The 24,312-nt window shown below is 49.6% G+C and overlaps 1 protein-coding gene across 1 annotated transcript in view; it reads right to left on the reverse strand.

The window, feature by feature from the left end:
• Positions 1-24,312, reverse strand: part of Spsb4 (splA/ryanodine receptor domain and SOCS box containing 4) — a 75,707-nt gene that overhangs the window by 27,201 nt on the left and 24,194 nt on the right. The window lies entirely within an intron of this gene.

A 24,312-nucleotide genomic window follows, 5' to 3' on the forward strand; every position in this document is an offset into this window, starting at 1 on the left:
ACTGTCCCTCATGTAACAGGAGGAAGTCAAACTGTTTTCTATGCCCAAAGTCAGAAGAGAACCAGAGCCTTTGGTGAGAAACATCATCTCCATACACATCCTTCCTGAGATTTCAGGCCATTGGTGGGAGTCTAGTCTAGTCTACAGTTCAGTTCCTTCTACCCCAGGCTTGTTAAAGACTAGAACAACTGTGAGAACGGAAACCCTCGAATGACAGGTCCCGGGTCAACAGAGGCCAAGGCTGACTGCAGTGATGGCCTCTGTAAGAACAAAAAGACAGTGGCTCACACAGGAGCTGAGAGCTCGCATAGAACGAGCCCTGCAGGTAGCCTGGCTCCTGTCACTACCACAGACATCAAGGGAGGCGGGAACAAAGAGAAATGGTATTTCAGGGTGACAAATTGGGAAGCCACTTACAGACCACAAAAGGCTAAGTAAGCATGGGAGAAGTAGTCACAGAAAGATCAGTGGGGTACATTCAGCTGACCAGGAGTCAGGGGAAAGTGCTGCCCACCTTAGCTACAAGCCAGTCCATGTAGACACAAGCCCTAAGTGTCGCTTTCCCAGGACCTTAAAACACAGTGAAACCTGGGGAGAACTGGTGGGTCCAAAGATAGAAAGTTGCAAAGTTAAAATAAATATACATTTAATGGAATTATCTGTTGAGCACTTCCGCACAACTCCACATGACTGGATCCACTGAGCTCACACCCACTGTGGCTAGATTTATATATTGTAACACACTTACGATGCTGTCCCCAAATGTGTGACATGTGACGAAGTGTCGGTCTCTGGCCTCCACCTTCATGATCACATGTAGTCTACATATTTGTCCAAGTCTCCCCATCTCCTAATGACATCAGTCAGAGAGATTAAGGCCCACCCAAGTGACCTCATCTTAACTCACCATATAACTACAATGACTTCATTTTTAAGTAAGGTCACTTTTTGACATACTGGATATTAGGGCGTCCACATATGAATTCAGTGCAAGCTAGAATAGACAGAGAACACAGGAACAGAGAGTCAGAACCCCAGTGGTCTCTGAACTGACCCTGGATACAATCTATTAGGGATTTCCAGGCCTTGACTCTGAGAGCAGGTTGGAGCAGTCTCCTGGCTTCCAACCAAGTAGACCCCAGATTTACACTAGGGCCACATCCTGGTCCCTTTCTCGGGGTAGAAGAGTGGCTCTCTGCCCTTAGGACTGTCTAGCCTCCATGCTCCTTGGACCTCCTAGAGAGCTTTGCATTCCAGGTCCTAGATGCTCTCAGGCAACTAGGGGAAGCCCCCCTGGCACTAGTTAACAACCATCAACAAGCAGCCTACCCGCCCAGGGTCTGTTCCAACTGGCAACAGAGCCATCAGACACGGGAGCAACACAGGGGTTGATGGTGCACACTCTAGTGGAGCTGGGGGGGAGAGGGGCAGGGAGCAGGTGGGCAGGCAGGCCTGTGTGAGTTCACTGGAGCTCCCGCCAGGCTCAGACTTTATGCGTTTGTATTCACCGTAGCCATGGCACTCCAGGCAGGGGTCCAAACAATACAGAGGACACAGCTGCAGAGGCGCTTAGAGCCTCACATTTTCCCCTCAGAGCAGCCCGGAAATCCCTTCCTGAACATGCCAGTGTGAAGATTCCCTCCCAGGGTGCAGTGCAGGTCTGATGGCATCCTCGTGACTAGTGTCAGGCATGTGCCGTGCAGTGGCCCTGGGAGGGTCTCTGCTTCATCCTTCAACAGGCCTCACTCCACTGTCTTGCACCTCGGCCCTGGCCCTGGCCCTGGCCCTGGCCCAACCTGCCTAATTCCACACCCTGTCCTCCATCTTAACTTTAACCTCTTTCCCTGCTGCAAAATCAAATAGAAACCATGTAGAGTTCAACCTACCAGGGGATAGAATCCCATCCTAGCTGGCCAGGCCTGGACTCCATATCATCCCTTCCCTGTGACTAAACACTTCCTTGTCTTCCCAGGCCAAGGCGAGACCCTTCAAAAGCCCCATATTTCCTATAGGACAACAGTGCTTCGTATGAAGGCAGAAAGACAGACAAGCCCAGGCAGTGGCACTCTCAGGCTAGCTCATGCAAAGAGTACAAGGTCTGGGCTAGAAACAACTTAGGGTAATGCCCGGGAGAATAGGAGCTGGGGGGTGTTTAGTCATGACAGTGAACAAGGGCTGCTCTCAGGGATAGGGGAAAACCTGGACAACCCTAGTCTGAGAAGTATGGCCACTGGAGTCTAGAGTCTGGCCACTGGCCAAGAAGGGGACAGCCAAGTCAGCATCAGGGGCCCCAAGGATAAAAGGGCCTCAACTAGCCTGTATCCCAGCTTGGCAGGTAACTAGCTTCCTCCTGGAATACAATCAAATGGTTGCTACTAAAAGCCTTTCCTTATAGCCCTTTGAGGGTAATTAAAAATCAAAAAGGCCTTGAAGCAAGCACAAGCTAAAACCTGCCCTCATCAAGGCCCTCTCAAGGATTGTCTTCCAGCAGCCTTCCACTCACCAGCTGCCCTCTGAATGGGGATGGCTCTCTCAAGGAGATTGTGGGAGCCTGCACAGAGACCGACACAGCCAAGTTCACCGTCAACGATGTATTCATTCCCAGCTTCCCACATGCTCACTCTGCTTACCTAGTGCTGGAGCTCACAGAGGCAGCTTAGCAAGAATCACCGTCAATGCACGGGAGTAACAGAATAGCAGTGGCCCATGGCAGGCAAGGAGGAAGAGGACACTGGCGGTGCCAGCCTCCAAGGGTGACCATGCCAACTGCTCCCAGATGGTGAGACTGTGGCAGACGTTACCATGAAGTACAGAGAACACATCCAGCTTCCAGCCAAGACCTGGTTAAGCCAGGATGACACGGGTCACTTTCAACTGCCTGCTAAGTTCTGCCTGTATCTTTTACTGACATCCCAGAGTAGAGTCCTGCTCATCTCTACTGCCTAGAGAAGAAACCAAGGTACAGAACAGGGCCGTGATCAGAAAGAGGAGCTGTCAGGAGACAATCATTTGGCCCAAGTTCAGCAAGGCATGGCTTGGGCTCTGGGTGGCAGGGGAAATGGGTATATACTCTGTGTCAATTGACAAGGGCATCCTGGCTTCTGGTTTGCGCCTCTTCTTGTAAAGCTACAGTCAGGTCTGAGGAGACACTGGCTCTGTCACTAGTGAAGGTTTCCACATAGCATGTTCTGATCAGTCCTTCTGGACAGGTCACCTGTCGCTGGTAGAGAATAACAGGCAGGTGAGTGGAGGAAAAGACGACAGAACTCAGACTGATTTTTCCCTGGAAGAATCTCTTCCCCACCCTAATGATGTTAATACTGATGGCACTGGTGATAGCCACTATTTATCAGGTTCTGTCACTTTCCAGGTCTCAAGCTGTGCAAAAGAACCCAGTGTCACCCTGGCACATGCATAGAGGATGTCAAAGTGCATAGGGATATAATAACTTGTACTGGGTCTCTGACCTGGTGAGAAGGGACACTTAGGTTTGAACACAACTCCATCTAGTTCAAAACTAATGTTCCGGCTTCCTGCAATCCCAGGCTTCACCTAACCCCATCCTGCTGGTTCTGGCTCCCTCAAGAATTCCGGAGTCATGGTCCTTAATGTTTGGCTCTCCATGGACTGAGTAGCCATGTGGGTGGAGCAGTCTGCAGGTCTGCGTTGGAAGAGGAAAGTGATGCAGAAGCTACAAACGTTGCACTGTCACCTTCTCCATGAGTCTCAGACTGGGTCCCTCAGCCACAGAGAATGACCCCGGCTCCTGTGCCACCTACAGTGTTGCTGTTGGGCATAACTGTAAGCAAAGCTTAAATCCACCTTTTTTGCTGCTAAGTGGCACTTGTTATTCTTTAATGAAGTCACTGGTCAGTGTTAACAGGTAGTGCAGGGACCAGAGAAATAGAAGTGCTTGCTGATACTATTACGGAGTGGACACTCAGCACCTCCCTCTGTCTTTGATCCTAAGCTTCTCACTGATTTGATGTGGGAGACCTTTAAGTCCTATTGCTCCAGCAGTTTCGATGGTTACCTGTGTGGCAAGTCCAGTGTGGCAAGTGGATCTCAAAGATGGAGAACTCAAAGGAGGCAGCATTGTGCTTTTGAGATGATTATTCCTCTCCTAATTGGCAACAAGTGCACGTGTACAATTGCACATGGCTACAGTGACACTGAGGGGTGGTGCTGGGGCCTGACCCTGTTTTGCAGAAGGAGAAACCGAGGCTTGGGTTTTAAGCATTATAGCAGCTTCACTCCTACCTAGGACTTTCAGCAGAGCTATGAAGCATCTTACACTGACTCTCTACCTACACAGCTTCGTTTGGGATGCCTGATGGCCTGACCCTCTTGTGTGGATGCCCAGCTCTGACAGCCACCCCCACCTGCAGTCCTCCAATGCAACTCCATCGTGTGGGTTGCTTGGATACAAGGTCTTGTGGTCAGCCTTGATTCTTCTCCCAGTTTCATATCAAATCCAGCATCCACATCTGGCCGTTTCCCTGGGTCTCTTGACTAGCCGCCATGATTCTCACTGTATGAGTGTAGCCTCTGAGCTGGCCTCCCTGCTTCTACAATGATCCCAGCACCATCTAAGAGTGTTAAAGTGATTTCCTGCCCTCTACCCCTGGAAACTGAAAGCTTATTATGTCATTTCTTATCCCTAGAGTTTGTGGAGACCTCGAGTCCCACTCACGGACACTACACTTGACCTTCCTGTCTCTTCTCTGGCCCCATACCTCATCTCCTCCAGGTTCTTATGCCATGACAGCCTTTTTCTGAGAGAACCATATGACTCGTTTCCTCTCTTCGACTTGGGTTCTTTGCTCAATGTTACCTTCTCAATGAGGCTGTCTGTAACTATTTACTTACACCGTCAGTTCCAGCAGCCCCTATACTCCGTTCTCTGACCTTTTGTCTAGAATGATTATCATTAGCTGAAGTTTTGCTGTGTATTTACACCGACTGCCCATCTCTACCACGGACACAGAAGCTTCCCCAGGGCAGGAAGCTGTGGCTGGTTTGTTTGTCCCAGCTGGTCCACATCCACAGTGCCCGTCCTATACAGAAAGTACCCAGAAAATAGCTGCAGAACAAGCAGGCATTAATTCTGTCTTAATTTACAGAGTTAATGGCGATACCTATCAAAATTGCAATGTTGCATTCAACATTCACATGAATTCACATGGAACCACAAGAGACCAGGGGTAGCCAGAACAGTCCTAAGGAGTAAGAACCCTGCTGTAGGTATTACAAGGCCCAACATCAAATTACATTTCAGAGCTATAGTGATAAAGGCACCCTGGTACTGGCAGACAAGCAGACCAATGGGACACACTACAGGACCCAGAAATGAAAAACAACAACAACAACAACAAAAAGAATGCTGCTGGCCAATGGCATTTCTACCTGCAGAAGAATGACATTAGATCTATATCTTTCACCTGGTGCAAATGTCCATTCAAAATGGAAAAGACTTTAATTTGAAACTGTAAATACAGAAACATAGAAAACATAGGGGGTACCCTCCCAAGATACTGGGGTAGGCAAGAACACCAGCAGTCCGGCGACTAGCCCCGAACAATCAACAGATGGAGCACTCAAAGATAAAATGTTTCTGCAAAGCAAAGGAAATGCTCAGCATTCAGGTAGCTCACAGGACGGGAGAAAATCTCCATCAGCGACACATCAGACAAGGGGTAAATATCCAGAATTTACAAAGAACTCAGACATTAAACAGCAAAGAAATAAAACTGCCAATCAACAAATGGGCAAATGAAGTAAACAGACAGTTTTCCAAAACAAAGAAACACAAATGGCCAATAACTGCTTTTACAAGTACTCAATATCCCTAGCCATCAGGGACACACCAATTAAAACTAAATGGTGGAGATGCTTCAGTCAGATGGCTTTCATCAACAAAGCTGACAATAAATGTTGGAGAGGATGTGGAGAGAAAGGGGTCCACTGTTAGTGGGGATTAAAAATTAATATAACCACTGTGGAAATCAGTTTGGAGATTAAAAAAATCAAAATAGAATTACGATATGTCCCAGCTATTTGACTCCTGGGCATCTACCCCAAGAACACTATAGCTACCACGGAGCTATTTGCCTCCCACGCTTATTGCTGCTTTATTTACTAAAGCAAAGAACTGATCCACTTAGTTGTCCACCAATAGATGGGTGACTAATGAAAATTTAGCCCATATGTAAGTGGAATACTAGTTAGGGCTAAAATAAATAAATAAATAAATAACAAAATTGCAGAAGTTTCAGAAACACTGACAGGCTTCTTAATGTATAGTATTGAGAGAGGTCACACAATCTCAGAAAGAAAAAAGCCCTCGTGTTCTCCCTCATTAAGGGGATGTAGCCAACATTGCCTCTAGAGACTTGAGCACAGCACGTGTGTAAAGAGAACAATAAAGGCTACCTGTAAAGGATGAGCAAAGACTGAGGGCAGGCACTGAAAACCAGTGTGAAAAGGGATATGAAGTGAATTGTTTTGATACATGGTTTTATTTGCAATTTTTTTCAATACATAAGAAAGTTTGTAAAATTAAAAAAACAAAAACAGGAAAAACCCAACCACACAGGAACTAGATGGTGGAGAGAGCTGGGGAGGGGTTAATTTGGGAAGACACACACATACACATACACACACACACACACACACACACACACATACACACACACTCACCTGTGAGAGGCAGGGCAGTGAGGTAAGATGGGAATTCCTGCTCAGCTTCTTCAATTAGAAGCACTTGGCAGAGGGACAGGTCCAGTGGCCAGTATCACTCACCCCCACAGGCAGGGCGCATGCTCTGACCAGCCTGTGGCTTTGTAAGAAGCGAGAAGAGTGATCCCGCCACAGGCCTTGAAGGGACTCTCCCAAGGTCACAGAGCTGATTAACAGCAGAGCTGTCAACACCCACAGATTTTGGACTGATTCCCGTGAAATCCCTGAAAATTGGTTTTTCAAAGATAACAAGCTTTTGACAAATTCCCCTGAAAATAAGGGAATGCTTGGTCCAAACGCATCCATCCCTCATTGGGCGGCTGACCCTGAGGCTACTGGCAGCCATCAGCCTGCAGCCAAGATATCCACTGACTATGAATCTTTACTATAGGGCCAGGGTGTTGGGAAGGTCATGGCCTGGGCCACTGGCAGATTGCCTGGCTAGCATGTGAGTTCCATCAATCCCTCCATCCCTAGCATTGCGAAAGGGAAGGTGATATGGCTGTGGTCCAGGCAAAGGAGCCTCAAGACCTGTTCAGACTCACTCACGCCCCACCCTAGACTCTGATTTCTGGGGCAGCCTCATCCTCCTGCCAGCCCAGGCTCCTCCCGACTCTGCCCCACTTGGCAGGATGGACAGCATCACCACCTCTGCCCACCCAGGCCTCTTCCCGTTTCTAAGGTCAGTGACACCTGGGATCCCTCTGGACTGTTTTGCTGGGTATGTGGGTTGGACCAGGTCTGGGGGTTGGGGGTGGTGCACTCTGTTCTTCTTCATAAAGGTGGGGGAAACTTGATCAATGCTGGGGTCAGATACTGACCTGTCAGAAGGGTCAAGGATTCCTCAGATTTCCCCCCCTTGAGGGTCACCATCTAGCTGGACGAGTCTCAACCATGGTGTGGGAAGCTGAGGCTGTCAGAAAGGCCTGGGCACCAGCCTCCCAAACTCCTCCTACAGAGTCTCATTCAGTCACCAGGGAAGCAAGCTGTCTATGGGGGAGTCCAGCACTATATGTGCCCTGAATACCAAGCATGTGTATGGGGACTGCCTCTGTGCAGCTCCATGGGAAACTGCTCCAGGAGGCCAGTCTTAGCTTGGATTACATCAACGACGATCTAGGAAAAAGTAGCTTTGGGAGAGAACCTTTGGAAATAAAACTGGGTTGGGGAGATCAGGAAGGTAGGCAGGCAAGCAAGAGAGCAGCCCACAATGGCCCTCCCTTAGAGGCCCTTTGAGCCCTGATATAGAATGCCTCTCAGAGCTGCCGTACAAGGTCCCTTGTGTCCTGGGTTGGGGGAGCACAGTGTGTTAACTTCTATAAATCTCGGCGTCATCTTGTTGGCTAGGCACTGTCTGAAGAAGGAGGGCACAGCAGGCTGCGGCCACAGGGGTGAGGGCACACAGAAAACGCTGGGGGCATTAGACTTCTTGTCTTTATATTCCTTTGTACGCATGGATTCGGAAAGCATTAAGAGGGCCTGGGAAGATGGTCGGTTATTCAGCTTCCATATGTATGTAAACATGTGCATGTGTACACACACACACACACACACACACACACACACACACACACACAAAGTAAAGGCAGGGAAAAGCAGGAAAAGTCAACTTTCTTCTTGCTGCCAGAGACAACCTTGGCTAAACTGGTTGAAGTCAGACAGACCCCCTTACTCAGGGTTTCGGCTTCTTCAGTGCCCTGTCCTCTTTGGGTGAAAATATTCCATGGAAAATCCCAGCAGTAAGCCGTTCATACACTCTCACAAACTCAGAGACATTTTCAACATTTACTATGGAGCCTCTCTACGTCACCACTCATCTTGGTTGACATCTCATTGTTCTTGTCATCTTTAGACTTAACTATAGCCCAAGCCAGACTGGAACTTTGTGGTAATCTCCCAAGTGTTGGAATTAACAGGTGTGGACCGCCACACCTGGGTCTGTTGTGTTGCTAATTTCTTATGGTGACTATGTTATAAATTAAATTCTGTCATGAGCTTGTCGGCCTGGGAAGGAACACAGAACACCCAGAGCCTGGTGTGGTCTGCAAATGTACGGATTCATCAATCTGGGGGTGCAGCACCGGTGGGCAGGATTTTCCATGATGTATGCTTTTGTGGTGCCTGTCACTCTGGGCTCTTTTGTGTCCCCTAATGACCGGGTGACAGCTTTCTTGGAAGCCAGTGCTAATAACAGGTCATATCAGTGTGAAAGCCCCGCTGACCTTCATCCATTTCCAAGAGAGGCCTCGGGGAGGGTTCTGGGTCCAGAGGGCCTGCGAGGTGGGGCACCACTGGCCACTCCCGCCGCACAGCAGAAAGCAGATTCAGCACCCCGCCCCACCCTCTGCTATGGCTCTGGCTCTTTGTCAGCAGACAGCACAGCTTTAAATCTCAGCTCTGGGGTCACTTCCATTTTCCTGCTCACTGGGCAGAAGCAAACTTTTGCTTCTAAAGAAAAACCCATCATTCAGGGTTGTAAGTACAAAAGTGTCCTGTCCCACGCCAGCCACCGACACGGCCAGAACCATCGCCCCAGTCAGTCTAAGCAGGTGCTAGAGACTGCCTTACCTCCAGACTTCTCTTACATGAAAGAAATGCAGACATCCTGTTTTTGTTTAAACCTATGTATTAGTGGTTTGGATCACCAGCAACCAGACTCAATACCCACCGGCACCCTTCAAAACTCCCACTGTAGGACGTGTTTCCTGACTAGCTGATCCTAAACCCCCACCAAGCTGCCTCCCCTGTGCCTACGCCACCCCTACCCTCACCCCCTGAGCTGTTCCCACTGTCAGAATGCCGCATCTCCTTAGCAAATGCCAGCTTGTCCACCCAGGCCAGCTCCTGCAGTTACGTGGTCAGCCCTGTTATGCCCACACTAGGGGGGGGATGAGGTAAGAGGACTGCTCAGAGTTCTACAGTCGCCTGGACAGCCTGGGATATAGGTTTCGATCCTGTCACAAAATAAAATAAGATCCAGCCAGTCTGGGGAAAGCTGCCCTGGAGATAAAAGCTATGGTACATCTTCAGAGTTCCCATATGCTCTGGGTCTTCAGGTACCCCAGCCCTGTTCCTGTGGTTATCCAATGTGGAGCTTTCTATGGGAGTCCTAGTAACAAGCACACTGCCCTGCCCTCTCCTGAACCCTGGCAGAAAGTAGAAAGTAAATGTTTATAGAAAGAATGAAGCATAAATGAAGACACACAAAGGGACCAGGAGAGTGTGTGGCCAAGGAGGGCTTCCAGAAAGAGGAGGGTGGCCTGAACATGGACCATGCCCATTTGGGCAATGAGCCAGGCTGCTAACTATGGCCTCGAAAGCACACATTGCAGACCCTCAGGAGATCTTTGTGTGACTTAATGAAGCATAGCCACAATGCCTTGGAGAACCTAAGAGTGGTCACAGCCCCCAGCTACAATCAGTGATTGACAGGGCAGCTGCCTGCAAAAGCCCCAAGCCCAGGGCAAGGAGGGGGCAGGGATGATGGCGAGCACTGGGGGGCTGCTGAACACAGCTTAAAGGATTGCCATCTGGGTTAGGTCAAAGGTCTCCAGGGACTGTTTTGATTTATAGGCTGGGGCAGCCACCTAGGCGGCATGAGGGGCATGTGGAGAGAGCCTGTAAAGGGGAGGGGGAGAGAAGGGACTGAGGGGGTAGGGTGGGAGGCATAAGCTTGGGGCTGAGCAACCACCTGCATCTGAGCCCAGCTTTTAGATGTTCCCAATACAGAACGCTGTAAAAGAAAGCGTGGGATTGAAAATGCAGAGAGGCCTTGACTATGTATCTGCTGTCTACCTGGGTGGGTACTGGTGTTCCCACGGGAGAGAAGCAAGCTATGTGGGTTTCTAGGTGGTGACACTTGGTCTTTGCCTCAGAATGGCTCAGCTTCTCCGCCATGATTATTATACTTGACAGATGATATCCTGTGGCTGAGTTCTACAGCTTACGCTAGCAGAGCTGTATGCCTGGCCCAGACTTCCTAGCCAGCTGTAGACCTTCCCTAAGCCCTGGCACTCGTCAGAAAGGGACACAGGCTACAGCCTAGTCCCACAAGGAGACTGTCAGCCCCCTTCTGTCAACTGCAAATGTGTTCCAGCAGCCAGACAGTATGGATTGGGTCCTGAAAGGGAATTTTAAACATTACGGTATCATCTCAGAGCCTTGAGGGAGGATGGTTTTGAACAGATGGAGAAAAGGGGTGACATCCAGGCAGGGAGTAGAGAAACAGCAAGCGTGGGGAGGTCAGGTCTGGGAGGTCAAGCTCTCATGATGGAAGAAAGAGCTAGCGAAGTTGTTCTGGTGAGGCAGACCACTCAGCGCACCCATCTCCCAGGTCTTCTTGGAGGAAGAGGCAGAGGTTAAGCAATGGCCTCGGCCCCTAGCTACAGCCTTCTCTGGGCAAGAGGAGCTAAAGGCTCTAGCCTTTAGCATGTACCCTGCTGGACATGTCCAGGAACCATGAGGACTGTCCCTAGGCTTCTGGGATGGTAGAGTAGGAAGCATGGAAATAGCAGAGGTCTTCATGGACCTCTAAGCCAGCCTCGGGAGGTCATGTGCCTTTCAAGCACTCTGGAGATGCAAAATAATCCAAACAATTCATTGTCCAGAAAGGTTCAGAGTCCCAAGCCCAGCTCTGTACACACAGGTTGCTAAACCCAGCTTAAAAGCCAAATCTGGAAAAGCCCCAACTACTGTTCTGAGGCCAAAGCAGGGACGGATACTGTGGAAGACACTGGGTGAGGAAGACTCATGTCCCAAAGGTAGGGTCAGATAGGCCAGAACCCAAATGTCAGTTCTGATCAAATACGAACTAGCATCTCACAGCCTGTGTGACTGACTGGTGACTCCAATTTACCTATACCGTAAGTTTCCCTGGCAAGAGTTAAACTCTCTCTGTTTTGCCTGTCTATGGCAGGGACTTCAAGAAAACCAGCTTTAGACCTGAGCAATAAACTCAGACCAGGGTTGAGATGTAGCCCAGCACTTCAACAAATCAAGAAGAAAGGCTGCCTTCAGCAAGGCCTGTCTCAGCCTTGGGAGGGCAACAGTGAAACCTGACTCCAGACTGCTTTTCACCAAGACATCCCAGGGGGAAACGCTGTCAAGGCCCAGCTCTGGCCTCTGCCCTCTGACCTGGATTTGTTTATACATGGAAGGGTTGGTGGGGGATCAGAGCTGAGGTGAGCCAGGGGTTCAGAGAATGACATCCAGACCCAACCAGATGCTCAGATGTGTTGCAGACAAGGCAAGTGTTCAGCAAGTCTCAAGCATGAATCCGAGGCTGAAAGGCCACAGGGTCAGAGGGAAAGAAGAAAGGCGATATTCACCTCCCTGAGTGGCAGCCAGCAGTGCCATCTGTCATAGAGGGACTGCATGGACTGTGAGAGGCTGCTGGGTGTTCAGGGCTGTGGGGGACAAAGGAGGAATGTACTGTCTCCTTCTCCAAATACTCTTTGGCCCTATTGAGAAGTCAGGATAGACACCCTAAAGTCACAGAGGAGTGTGAATCTGCATGTGCACGTGTGTGCGCACTCATACGCATGAATGTATGATCACAGAATGAAGTATGATGCTGTGTGGGTGGCCTACCCATGTACGAAGGACTCTTGGGTCTTATTTTACTTTATCTGCAGCACCCATCGTGCCTCCTCTCCACATCTCACCTACCAAGAGGCTCAGTGGGCTTATGGATTTGAGGAAATTACAGAGTGAGGTGCTGACAAAAGGCCTGGCTTCTGGGTAGTGGCAGACATTACAGCTGGGGCCTCACTGCCTGGGGCCGCCTTGGAATTCCTGGCATTCCTCCTCCCCATGTAGTATGCTCTCTAAGGTTTCCTGTCCTGACTGAACAAGCTTCTTACTCCCACCCTCCCTGACTGGCTCCCAGGGCCTGAAAGAACTCACGAGTACACCTGAAGTCCACACTGTGCCTAGCAGTCCCAAGGAAAACCATATCCTTGCTCTGTCCATGAGCCCCCATAGTTGTCCCCAGAGTCTTGAAAGTCTCAATTCCTGGGTGGTGGGAATAGCCCTGTTCTCCACTCTCTAATATGGTAGCTACTATCTATGCATGCTAGAGGGCATCTGAATGTGGGCAGGACGGGCCAGGAATGGAAGACCTGCTTTATTTCACTGTAGAAGGCACCTGTAGCCACCTTGTCACAGCATGGGCGTGAAAACTACTTATTAAGCAAGTCAGATGGTGCAGACAATCAACAGCAGAGATAACAGAATGGTAGAGACCCTTGAGATTTTCTTGTCCAAACTTCTTTCCCGTGATGGGGAAACCAATGCACACACAGAGACCATTTGCCCTATCTGAAACCAGCTGTCCAGTCTCCTGGATCCAAATCCTGGATGGTTCCCCAGGGCCTCTCTCACTTCTCCTCTTCACATCTAGCACAGACTCGGGGATGTCAAGTTACTTCAACTCAAGAGTGCATTTTAACTTCCTTTCACACATCTGAACAATCCATCTTGGCTCAGTATTCAGCAGTCAAGGAGGGTTGCCTGTGTCAGCCAAACAGGAAATAGAGGCTCTCAATCCACCATATCACTCTGGGTAGTCTGAGGTGAAAGAGACTCAGACTGTCCGTGGGGCTCTTTCATCTTGGGAGACACACAAGTATGGATAGAACATACCTGATGGAGCCTTGAACTGGCACCGCCTCCCCCGGAACTCTTCAAGGATAGAAAGGATTAGAAGCACTGTAGACCTAGTTGGCATATGCCCTGCATCACCTGCCGGCTGCTCCAGACAGGAGGAACTGAAATGCAAACACCTAGCCAGGGATCAGCTGGCCAAGGCTCATCCTGGGCATCCTCATTGCACAATGGCATCCATGGGCCGGACCTCCTAGATGGTTCCGAGCAAACCTAATGAACTCTGTTCAGACCAAAGCGAACCCTGAATCTGGCTCGGAGCAGAAGCAAGATGAGAGACCAATCAGCAGGGTTTCAGCTCCACTCTGCGGCTCACTATAACCCTGACAGGTCTCTCAGCCACTGATTTCTTATCCAACTGTGGGTAGAAGAGAAAATAATAAGGACTTTAACCAAGGTGCCTCTTCAACAGCTTTACCACAAGCCATTCTGTAGAATCAGGAGGCAAGTGCTGGCGGAAGAGAGAAGGGTGGCCCTGCTTTCAAATAAGGTTTGGAATACCTTTTCTTCCAACAGTGGACTGGTAGGAGCCAGACAGGCAATGCTGACTCTGAGTCTCATGGTGCCCTCTTCCCAGTGTGTCCAATGCTGTTGGCAAGAGGCTCATCCCTACCAAGCTACTCTCCCTACAACCTTCATTGGCCCACGGGTGTCATCGTCTAGGTTCCTCTGGGTCCCTCTCCCAAAGGAGTTCCCAGAGAACGGTTGCCAGTCGCCCCTTCTCGATCTATTCTCTTAATCACACATATCAATATCCACATTGATCATAAACAGGCATTTATTTAAGCGCTGTTCCGTTTCTTGCTCAAACTGTCATCGAGTGGTCCCGATGACGAACATACAACAGATAGTGGAGAAGAGAGTTATGGAGTAGTCCGCTGATAAAAATAACAGGAACGAAACCCGTCCTAATCTCGAGGGCAGGCTGGACAGCAGTGGAAACCAGGTCTCCAGAGCTCACTACAGCAGCCTGGCTCTGGCTTGTGTCAGGACAAACACCGGCACTGACTACTGGGTCGCAATGACTGCCCAGATCATGTCTTTGCACACACAGCAAGTAAGCAGCCAGGGGGCAAGGGGCACAATTACTGTACATTTAGAATTCTTCATTAACTGGCAACCTCTCCAGCTTCCTCCCCAGAAGCATCAGTGAGGAGTGTGTGCGCTCCTGCTTCCTGCTTCCCGCAGGTGCTGGAGAAAGGAAGCAGTTTCCCACGACCACGTGGTCATGGTTGCTATTCACACCACTGTCCTAACTCTCAGTTGGGTAGCCATTCATGCAATTAACACTAACTAAGACCCCACCAAGGCCCAGAAGCTGGGACACAGGGCAATGGATGGCAAGGAGATGCAGAGACCTGAGAGCCTGAGAATATCCCCCACTGACCTAGAGGGTACAGAAGGACACACAAGACTGGGACTGGCTCTGGGGACCTGGCTTTGGGCAGGGCGTCCACACACTGCCCATCAACCTAGAGGCCTTGAGGCTATCCTGAGGAGATATTCATAGAGTATGGACACCTTTCCAAACAGTGGTACCCATCACCTAGGCACTATAGACATGTTCTCCCTGTAGAAAGGAAAGCAGTTGAATTTCTGCTAAGCATCGTTGGCCTCAGAGACAAGGAGAAAGCTTTGGAAGCTCGATCTTCACCTTCGCCTTGGACAGTGTTCCCCAACCAGTTTCTAGAAACTCAGGATACCACTCCTGGCTCTGCTCTGTCCACACTCTCCCCAGCAGGGCATCCCAGATGGCATGCTTCAAGTCAGTGCCGGGTTCCTGACCCAAACTGGAAAGCTTGAAACACATGTTTCAGGGTCACCACTGGGGATTCTCCATTTAGCAGGTGATACGTGGTACAGAATTTCAGATGCCCCAAGAGAGGTGGGTACCAAGAGAGCAAACTGAGGATGTCCACATACTTCCACAGGTAACAGGCCAGCCAAGAGACCCTCCCAGAGGGAGACGATCAGAGGGCTACAGAGCCAGGACCAAGAACTTAAGATCAAGACCTGAGAAACAGAATGTCACTTAGGACACATTCAGTACACAAAGGAAGGGGCAGGGCAAAGAGCAGCCATGTAGCGCCAAAAATGATAAGAAAAGAGACTGGCAAGCTGGGCAGGGGTTTGGGGGGATAGTCTGGGGCCAGTGTATAGCCAAGGCACAGATAGGATGTCAGAGCCCCTTCTGATCCTGTGCCCACCACCACCACCTGCAATTCTAATGTGATCTTATGCTCATATCCCTCCTAAGGTATCCGAGCTCTTCTGGGTTCTAGATTTCCAAAGAAGCCTTAACATAAACATCCCATCTCTTTCGTAGCCAATGGCCTAAGTTTCAATTCTAGCCTTTCACTTCTTGAGACAGCCACCCACACAGCACTGCTAGCAAGGCCCCAGCCTCAGGCAGAGGACTGCTATCTACCTCACTAAACACCATAGACAAATGTGTTTCTGCCCTGGGGCACCCCACTGAAATAATGAGGGTGGGACATCAAACAGAGGGCAAGCACTGAAACTCAGTCTGGGTCCACATGAAGATACTCAAAAGCACGCGCTGGGTGCTGGAAAGATGACTCGGAGGTTAGGGGCATTTGTTACTTTTGCAGAGGTCCCAGCACCCCGTGGCAGCTTACAACCCTCTTTAACTCCAGTTCCAGGGGGTCAGATGCACTCTTCTGAACGCTGTAGGCAGTAGACACTCAAATGATGCATACGCATATGTGCAGGCAACACACGCACATACAAATAATCTTTTTTTTTTTTAAAGCATGTCCTAAAAGGACTTTGAAATTGGGACAGAGCTAAGTCTTTGCTAGTACCTCTGTCCCCCACTGTAACCCAGTGGAGTTCTAGGCTGGGTTAGTGGAAGACAGGGACCACGTGCTGGCCAGGTGTGGTCTCAGGGGCCCATGGTAGGGCAGCCCTTGCCTATCAGGGCTCCTGGCAGGCAGGTCATGAAGCAGGTCTCACAGTTCTATTTATAGAAGATGGCCTCTCTGAACAGGATGGACTGGGAAAGCCAGAGAGGCAGTATTTTCCAAGCTCACACTACCTCGGCTTAATTTCATCCTAGGCAAATAAATCATTAAGGAGGCCCCGAGTCCCGGAAGATCTGACGAAGAAGGCCATTACACGGCACAGCCTTCCCTTGAATTATGGAAGGCCTCAGACAGCAGCCTTATTAGTGTCTGGGCCAGACTGTAACTCACGCTAACCACCCCCTTGCCTTAACCAAAGGACAAGACAGGACGAATCAGCTGGCTCCTTGATGGAAGGCAGATAAATGCTGCCGCCAGCCAGCCTTGCAGGCTACAGCTCTCCCCACTTACTGAAACAGCTCCTGTAAGCATGCTCATTCATTGCTTTCTGGGCACCTCCTACTCAGATTGGTCACCAGGGGCGTGGGGTAAGAATGGGTGCAGCGGGCTGGCCTGGGATGGAGAGTACACAGGAGTGGTAGCAGTGCAGGTTACTAATGCCAACTTCAGCAGCATCCTAAAGTATAGTATAGCAACGGGCTTGCTGTCGCCACACAAAACTGGACGTGACCCTCAGTGATCTAGTTTGTGAATTACCAGGTAAATACTAGACAGCCGCCATGAGCTGGCTTTTCATCCTCCTAAGTCCCCAACATCCCATGCGCAAAATACATTCCTTCCTGGCAGAAGGCCTTGAGCAGCCATGGATGTGTCGGGGAGTAGAGCAGCTTCATTTGTAACCCTTTCCCAGTCATCTAACAGTAAAACTCTGCCACGATCACGTGGATTTTTCCATGTGGTGGATGGGGAAGGGAACACAAGATGGTAGTGAGCTGGATCAGAGAGGAGGAGATGCCAAGGGCCTCCAGGGACAAGGTGCAAGGTCAAGGACCTGCCCTGGTGTCAGCTGGCAGGTGAGACAGTGGGTAGAAGCAGACTAGGCAGCAACAGGCTTTGCTGTCATGGGCAAGCATGCCATTTCTGTAGACCAGCCTAGCTGCAGGGTCACCTGGGAGGGAAGGGGCAGATGGGAGGTGAGGGTTTCCAGGCCACGATGTGATGGTGAGGACCCCTGCTCTTTCTTTTCCACACCTTCAACCATTGGCATCAGTCCAGAGTTTGTTAGAAATACAGAATCTTGGGCTTCCACAGACCTATGGGGTCACACATAATCTGCACCATGGAATGATCCCCAGGACAAATGCCATCCTACGTCACACCCTACGGTCACACCCTGGTGAGGATTCTGAGAAACACATCAATCAGAAAAGCTATACCCATGTGGCCCACACAAGACACAGTAGGGTTCTTTCCACTACTGCTTAGACATTGGTTCCAGTGTCCAAGTATCTGGTTCCAGCGTCTACAGAGGCTCTGGGCAGTGTCTCTGACTGGAAGGGTCACCGGGAATCCAGCTTGGATCTCTCCCTGTGTGTATTCGTGGTCAGAAGAGCATGAAAGGAGAGATGCGGGTCGAATCCCTATGCTAAAGGCCTTCCCCCAAAAGCCTTCCTGGTCCTTCTAGTCCTTGCTGACCTTAGCAATCCAACCTCCCATATCCATACCCAGCAGGGTACACCAGCTTTCCACTACAGAGCCATGAACCACAATGGTGAGTCTGTCTGTCTTTCTCTGTCTCTGTCTCTGTCTCTGTCTCTGTCTCTCTCTGTCTCTCTCTCTCTCTCTCTCATTTCTTGCCAGGAACATCTTGAAAGGCTTTGGAGCCTGGGCTTTGACTGTGGTTCTGCTGCTCAGTGGTAAGCGACCTTGACAAGTCCTCCTAGTCCCTGGATCATTCCATAACCGCCTGTCCAATGTGGCTACCGATTGGCTACAGGATCCCACGTCTTCGCATCCTACTGCTTGGACACACTATGCCTCCTCCCTTTTCCCCTACCAATGTCCAACAGTAGCTGGGCAGTCCACCTAACACCTCCTCCCAATAGGTACACACATGGGCCACAGCAGGAGTGGTGATGCCATTTGTCTGCGTGTCCTTGGTACATGTTCACCAGGCAAGTCACCACTAGGAGCTATAACCTGACAGAGAAACACTCGAGCAAGACACTCAGAGGGAGACCTCCCTGGAGAAGGTCGAACACGTCCAACTCATCTGGGATGAAATCGCACACAATGGCGCCTCTGAACTGCTGGTGCAGTTTCCACCATATATCCCAAAACCTCCAAACGCCAGTATAGTCCCTAGTGTGAAATCCCTCTGATTTCAGTGTGGGCCAAACTTTACTAACAGCAATTGTCCACAGTGATCCTTCAAGCCATGGAACACTAAAAGGCCAAATTAGTAGTTTTGGGTTTACTACTTTATGAGTCCCTACTGTGTGCCCGGAAATAGATGGGTCACTTTTGATACATCACTGATGGCTCCAACACCTCACGGCAAAATAAATTTCTCTTTCTCAGATGAACAAATTGAGCTCAGAGTTAAAATGACTTCCTCAGGTGACAGCTAGGTAGAGAGTCCTGGACCCCAGGATGCCAGTAGATACCTCCAGACCATACTAGCCCAGACTGACATTTAGCATAGCAATAGTCCCTCCCACACCTGATTTCAGATGCTGGCCTCTACATGTCAAAGCCCTTGGTGGCGGCAGGGCTGTGTGGGATGGCTCATGATGATTAAACATGGAAATTCCCTCAAAGCAGGACTGTGGCAGCTGAGTAAGGCTCTTTCTCAGTCGAAAATCTGTTCCTTTTATGCAGAATAAAAGGTAGGGGTCCAGTTTCTGAATGGCAATGTCCTGAATGGAAATGCATGGCCTATCACACCGCCTCCAGCTGGCCTGAATGTGGGGACAGATGTGCTAGGCAAAACACACAATGAGAAGCCGGGACGGGTCACACACGGGTCACACTGCAAGAGGGCGGGCAGTGATCACAGGCAGCTCCTTCGATTCTGGCCAACTGTGACTTTCACAGTTGCCTGCTGCGAAAGAAAAAAGGAAAACTATTCAGGCTGTGAGAGGCCAAAGCCTTCATGTGTGTTTATGTGCACCTCCTAAGTAGCCTGGGCATGGGTGCTATGAGAGAGGCAACTATGAGAAGACTAAAATGCAGTTACCACTACGGAGCACCTATTGTGTGCTTTTCCATGGGGTGCTATAAGGAGGGGTAGACAGGAAGGCTAGATTAGATTAGTCTCCATTTCAGAATCAGCTGGTTCGGCTGCAGCGTTACCACAAAACACACAAACCATGGCCTATTTGGAGCAGGCAAGGATGCCAGGTTCTTATGGTGTCAATGTCCATCCTACATCCGGATTGGCTGGACTGGACAGCTGTGGTTATCTCAGTGCAATAAGATGTCCACAGCCTTCTCAAAATCACAGCCATGTAACCCTACTGTCCTGTCAACTCGAAACCAAGTCACCCACAGTGCTCACTGGGTGCCTGAGAGGAGCTCAGTGGGATGTTGGGAAATGAGAAAGTGTGGTAGCAGCTCCCATGGGGACACCTGCAGTGGGCCACCCATGTGCCGGGCCAGGCTTCATATTTGCATCATTTTTACAGCCCTTTGCATGGTCTTCTAACCATCCCACTGCGTAGATGGCAAAACTGAGGCTTTGAGAACCTTAAACAGTGGGAAGGGAGGAAATAAGTGAAATTCGAATGAAGATTAAAAGGTTTATTCTTACAGGAAACGGCCTGGCTGTACAAAAATAGGGATCTGAATAATTAAATTATGAGACAACCATACTTTGAAAATACATGCAACTGTTAATAAGAAATGAGCCCGCTCTACTGTAACTGATACTTAAACAATTGCCAAGATCCATTAAGGTGGGGGAGGGAGCCATGAAACAGAGCCCTGCTTACAGTGTGGTCTAAAAATTCCCTGTCATAAATATTTCTGGAAGGATACGCCAGAAACTGCTGATGATGGCTGGTGGCAGGGATGAGAGGGGGCTGGGGACTGGAGAAGATGGTGGCGGTGCTTTAATACACGGCTGTGTGTACTGTTAACAGCGGTTAACCAACTTACATCTTTACCTACTAAAAGGATCCATGCATGCATCAACTCCTGGCTTTTTCCACTTGTCGCAAAGGTCTCCCTGGTCATCATCCCTGCCTGAATACTTCTCCATCACTTGAGTAAGCCAAGACAGCAAATCCCTCTGACACTGAGTGGATGTCTGGGGTCCTCGCTGATGGTGCAGAGACAGGATCTCTCTGGTTAGTAATGAGCTGGGGTGACCAGCTGATAGAGGATGGGGAGGTCCGACACGGACCTTGTTGGAGCCACATTCGGTCATTAGGGAAGTTGGGAGGACCTCAGTGCCCACCCAAGACTCGTGAGTGTCGAACAGGGAGGCGGTAGGCTCGGCACGGAGCTGGAGCACAATCTGACAAGGGGAGGATGTCCTTGCAGTCAGTCATTCTGTGGAAAACCTCTCTGGTCCCCATCAATACCAGAAGCTCTGGCCAGCTGCCAGCCTCCTCTGCCGCACTGTTGCACCAATAAATACTTGTTGGCAGATCGATTAAACCATCTAGGAATGGCGTCTGGAAACATAGCTCCTTCTGCTTGGCACGGGTGGAGGACGCCTCACGGCCAGTTTAGTCCCTGGATGCCACACCTGAGCTCCTACGCTCCAGCCACAAGTCAGTCCTGAGCACCAGGGGGCCCTCTGGGCAGAACGCCCCCGAACCAGCACCAACTAAACACCCGAGTAAAACGTACTTCTGTTCTGGCACATGGAAAGAGGAGCCTTCAGACTAGGGGGCAATTCCAGACAGTAGCCAGAGCACATCACAAGGCTAGTCTACCGGAAAGGTGAACATCAGAATAGCTGGGGCGCCTTCCATGACACTGCCTGCTCAGGGGTGGGGCACCTGACTCCAGGGGCAGCAGAGGCATCCTCTGCATCCAGCCTAGCTGTTCAGCATACTCTGCAGAGTTCTTTGAGGGCTGGGAAGGTGGGAAGGAAGCCATTCAAAGAGAAAGAGCACCAGACAGGATGGAGGATCTCATCTAAGTTCACCAGAGGGCCACCCAGTCAGGTGGAGCCGACTCTCCCCCTGCCTGTCTGCTAAGAGTCCCCACAAGCATCTCACACAATTTGCTTCAGCCTACCTCCAGGTTCCTCAGCTATGAACTGTGTGATTTTTGAGCAACCTGCTTAAGCTCTCTGCTTAAAGAGAATTTTGGTGATTAATTTTATAAAGGGCTTAGAAAAGAACCCAGAAGAATGAGGTATTTCTAGCTAGTATTATTATTGTTATAAATATAACTACATTTAAATACAAATATATATATATATTTAAATTAAATAAATGTTTAAATATATATAATAGCTAGTATTATTATTGCTGTTATTAGGCTGGCTCTAGACAACTGAGACAGACAGCCTGGGCATGTGCCTGGCTTTGGCTGTATTTATCTCATCAGCTACAACCCTTAGGCATCCTGCAGGTCTTTGCAGGAAACTCCCACACACTAGGCTGTATATTCCATGGTGTAGCTATTCTACACCATGTACAATTCTATTCATCAGGGGTACCAGGGCATCAAGCATTTGCAAGAGGAAATTGCACGGTCAGGATCCTCTTCCTATCAGGACACATATCAAATATGTGCTTCAGGGTCCAGTGTGGTAAGACTTTTTAAGGCTTGCTTTTATAGTCATAAAGAATCATACATTGAAAAACAGTTATCTATTAACAACTTCCATTGCAAGAGAGGAAAATGCTTTACAAAGGCCACTCTTTGTTCTATCCATGACCCCCACCCCCACCCCGACCCTCCCTCAGCTCAATTGCTTAATTACAGCAATGGGCTTTAACTCCTGGATGTCTGCTCAATGCTGGTGTGCCTGATTACCCCAAGCACAAGAGGGGACACTGAGGCTTTGAGAAAGGAGGTCTTTCAGGGAGGTAACCCTAAGAGGCAGGTTTCTTTATTCCCAATGATGCTTTTAGTCCAACCCCCAACCCCAGTCAGGTTACCATGTCCACAATCAACAAATATCTGAATTCTTTCAACCTTGGGCCACCTATCCTACCTAGGGACTCTCTAGGGCCAAACTATTTCCCTCCCGGGGATCCACAGTGGAATTTGTCTCAGGTCACCTTCTACATACCACATAGCCCTTTTCCTATCACCACCCAGCTCCGAGGCTCTACCAGATGGAGCTATGTCCTACCGCTTTGTCCTACCTCTATGTCCTGTATGGCTGTGTCCTACCACAGTCAGAGCTGGTTCCAAGCACTGGATCAGACAAACTGACCCTGTCATCAAAGAGGAGATGCCATGGGTTGCATCATGACGTCCTACTTCCACCATGGCAGTCACTCCTCCCACTGTCCTCCACCTCTTGAATCCTGCTTCAGATTCTGCCAACCCCAGCCATTCCAATGAGGAGGAAGATAAAACCACCCCAAGGACCCAGCAAGCAACTACCTTTCCCACCCAGCCTCCTTCAGCAGTGCAGGAGATCCCCGACTAACAGCCACAGGGACAGCATGATAGAGCCTTGTTGTGGAAGACCAAGCAGTTAGATTGGAGCAGATCAATAACCTAAAGGAAGTGTTCTTTCTTTAGTCTTTCACATCTGCATCTTCCCTGGTGGTCAATGTCAGACATTTAGTCCTGGCTACCACGTTGCCACGTTGATGTTAACATTCAAACTAAGAAAGGGAGCTGATGTCCCACTTTATAGATTCAGTGTGGATCTTAGGGAATTAGAGTGACTCTCTGGAGACACAGACCTGCTGTGCTGGTGATGTACAGAGGGACGGGACACACCTTCCTGAGCTTGGTGCAAGCCCAAATTAATTCCAGCAGTAGATTTCCCGGCTGGACCGGAGTGCTCACTGATGCCCTTGTTTGCCTCACCATGTCTATCTAAGAGGATTCCAGACATCTCCCACAAGGCACCGTGATGATAGACTCACCCTGCTCAGGGCAGACTCCTCTGCGCCAAGGTTTTACAGTTAAACAGAAAATGGAGCACCGTCCCACCATTCATCTGAGTCAAACAACCACAGAAACAAATACCAGGAAAAATGCCACCAATTATACCCCTGTCGGGAGCTCTAGCCATTTTTGTGTTTGCTTGGCACCTTTGAAAAAAACCATCAGCCCACATTTTGCTCAGTCAAACACAAATTTTTACACAAGTCAAACGTTGACTGCAGTTTCCTTTTTTTTTTTCTGGAGTGTTACTCTTGGGCTCTCAACTGAAGAGGGGAACATGGGAAAATGCCTGGTCTCAGAGGCAAGCAGACATGGGCGAGGGTGGGGGTGGGGCTGCTTATGGTTCTGGAGCGCTATGCTTCAGGTTTTTGTTTATTGTTTCTGTTTTCTCTCTCTCAAAAGAAAAAAGGGATCTGTAATCAGCCACACTGGCTGGCAAGTACATCTCTCAGTTAAAGTGAACCCTGGAATTGGGGCTGCAAACTCTCTGTAGGTTTGGGAAGGTGTGTGTGGGAGGGAGTCTGCAGGTGGGGGCTGGTGGACGGGGACACTAGTGACTTTTCGCACTGCTGTGACCAAACACCTGGTCGGTCAAAAGGAACATTAATGGTGGGCTCACCTTGGCTTAGATTTGAGAAGGGAGAGAAGGGATATTGTCCCCATGACAAGGAATGTAAAATTAGCAGCAGAAGTGGGAAGCGGGTGGTCACATGATATCTACAATCAGAAAGCAGAGAAATGCTGACCTAAAGTGAAGCCAGGCTATCAAAACTCAGGATCCAGACAGCCAGTAAATCCACTTCCCTCTCCAAGGCCCCGCTTCCTGAAGATTCTGTAACCTCCCACATCAGCACCATCAGCTGTGGACCACGCGTTTGAACATATGAGCCTGTGGAGGATATTTCCTGTGCAAACCCCAATAGCCAGTATGTGTGAGCGAACAAACCGGACATAGGGTTGGGATTCAAGTTCAGCCATGGGGCCATGCGTGCCT

The sequence above is a fragment of the Mus caroli genome, unplaced genomic scaffold (assembly GCF_978045245.1).
Source record: "Mus caroli unplaced genomic scaffold, Mus_caroli_1 scaffold_11, whole genome shotgun sequence".
Classification (NCBI taxonomy): Eukaryota; Metazoa; Chordata; class Mammalia; order Rodentia; family Muridae; genus Mus; species Mus caroli.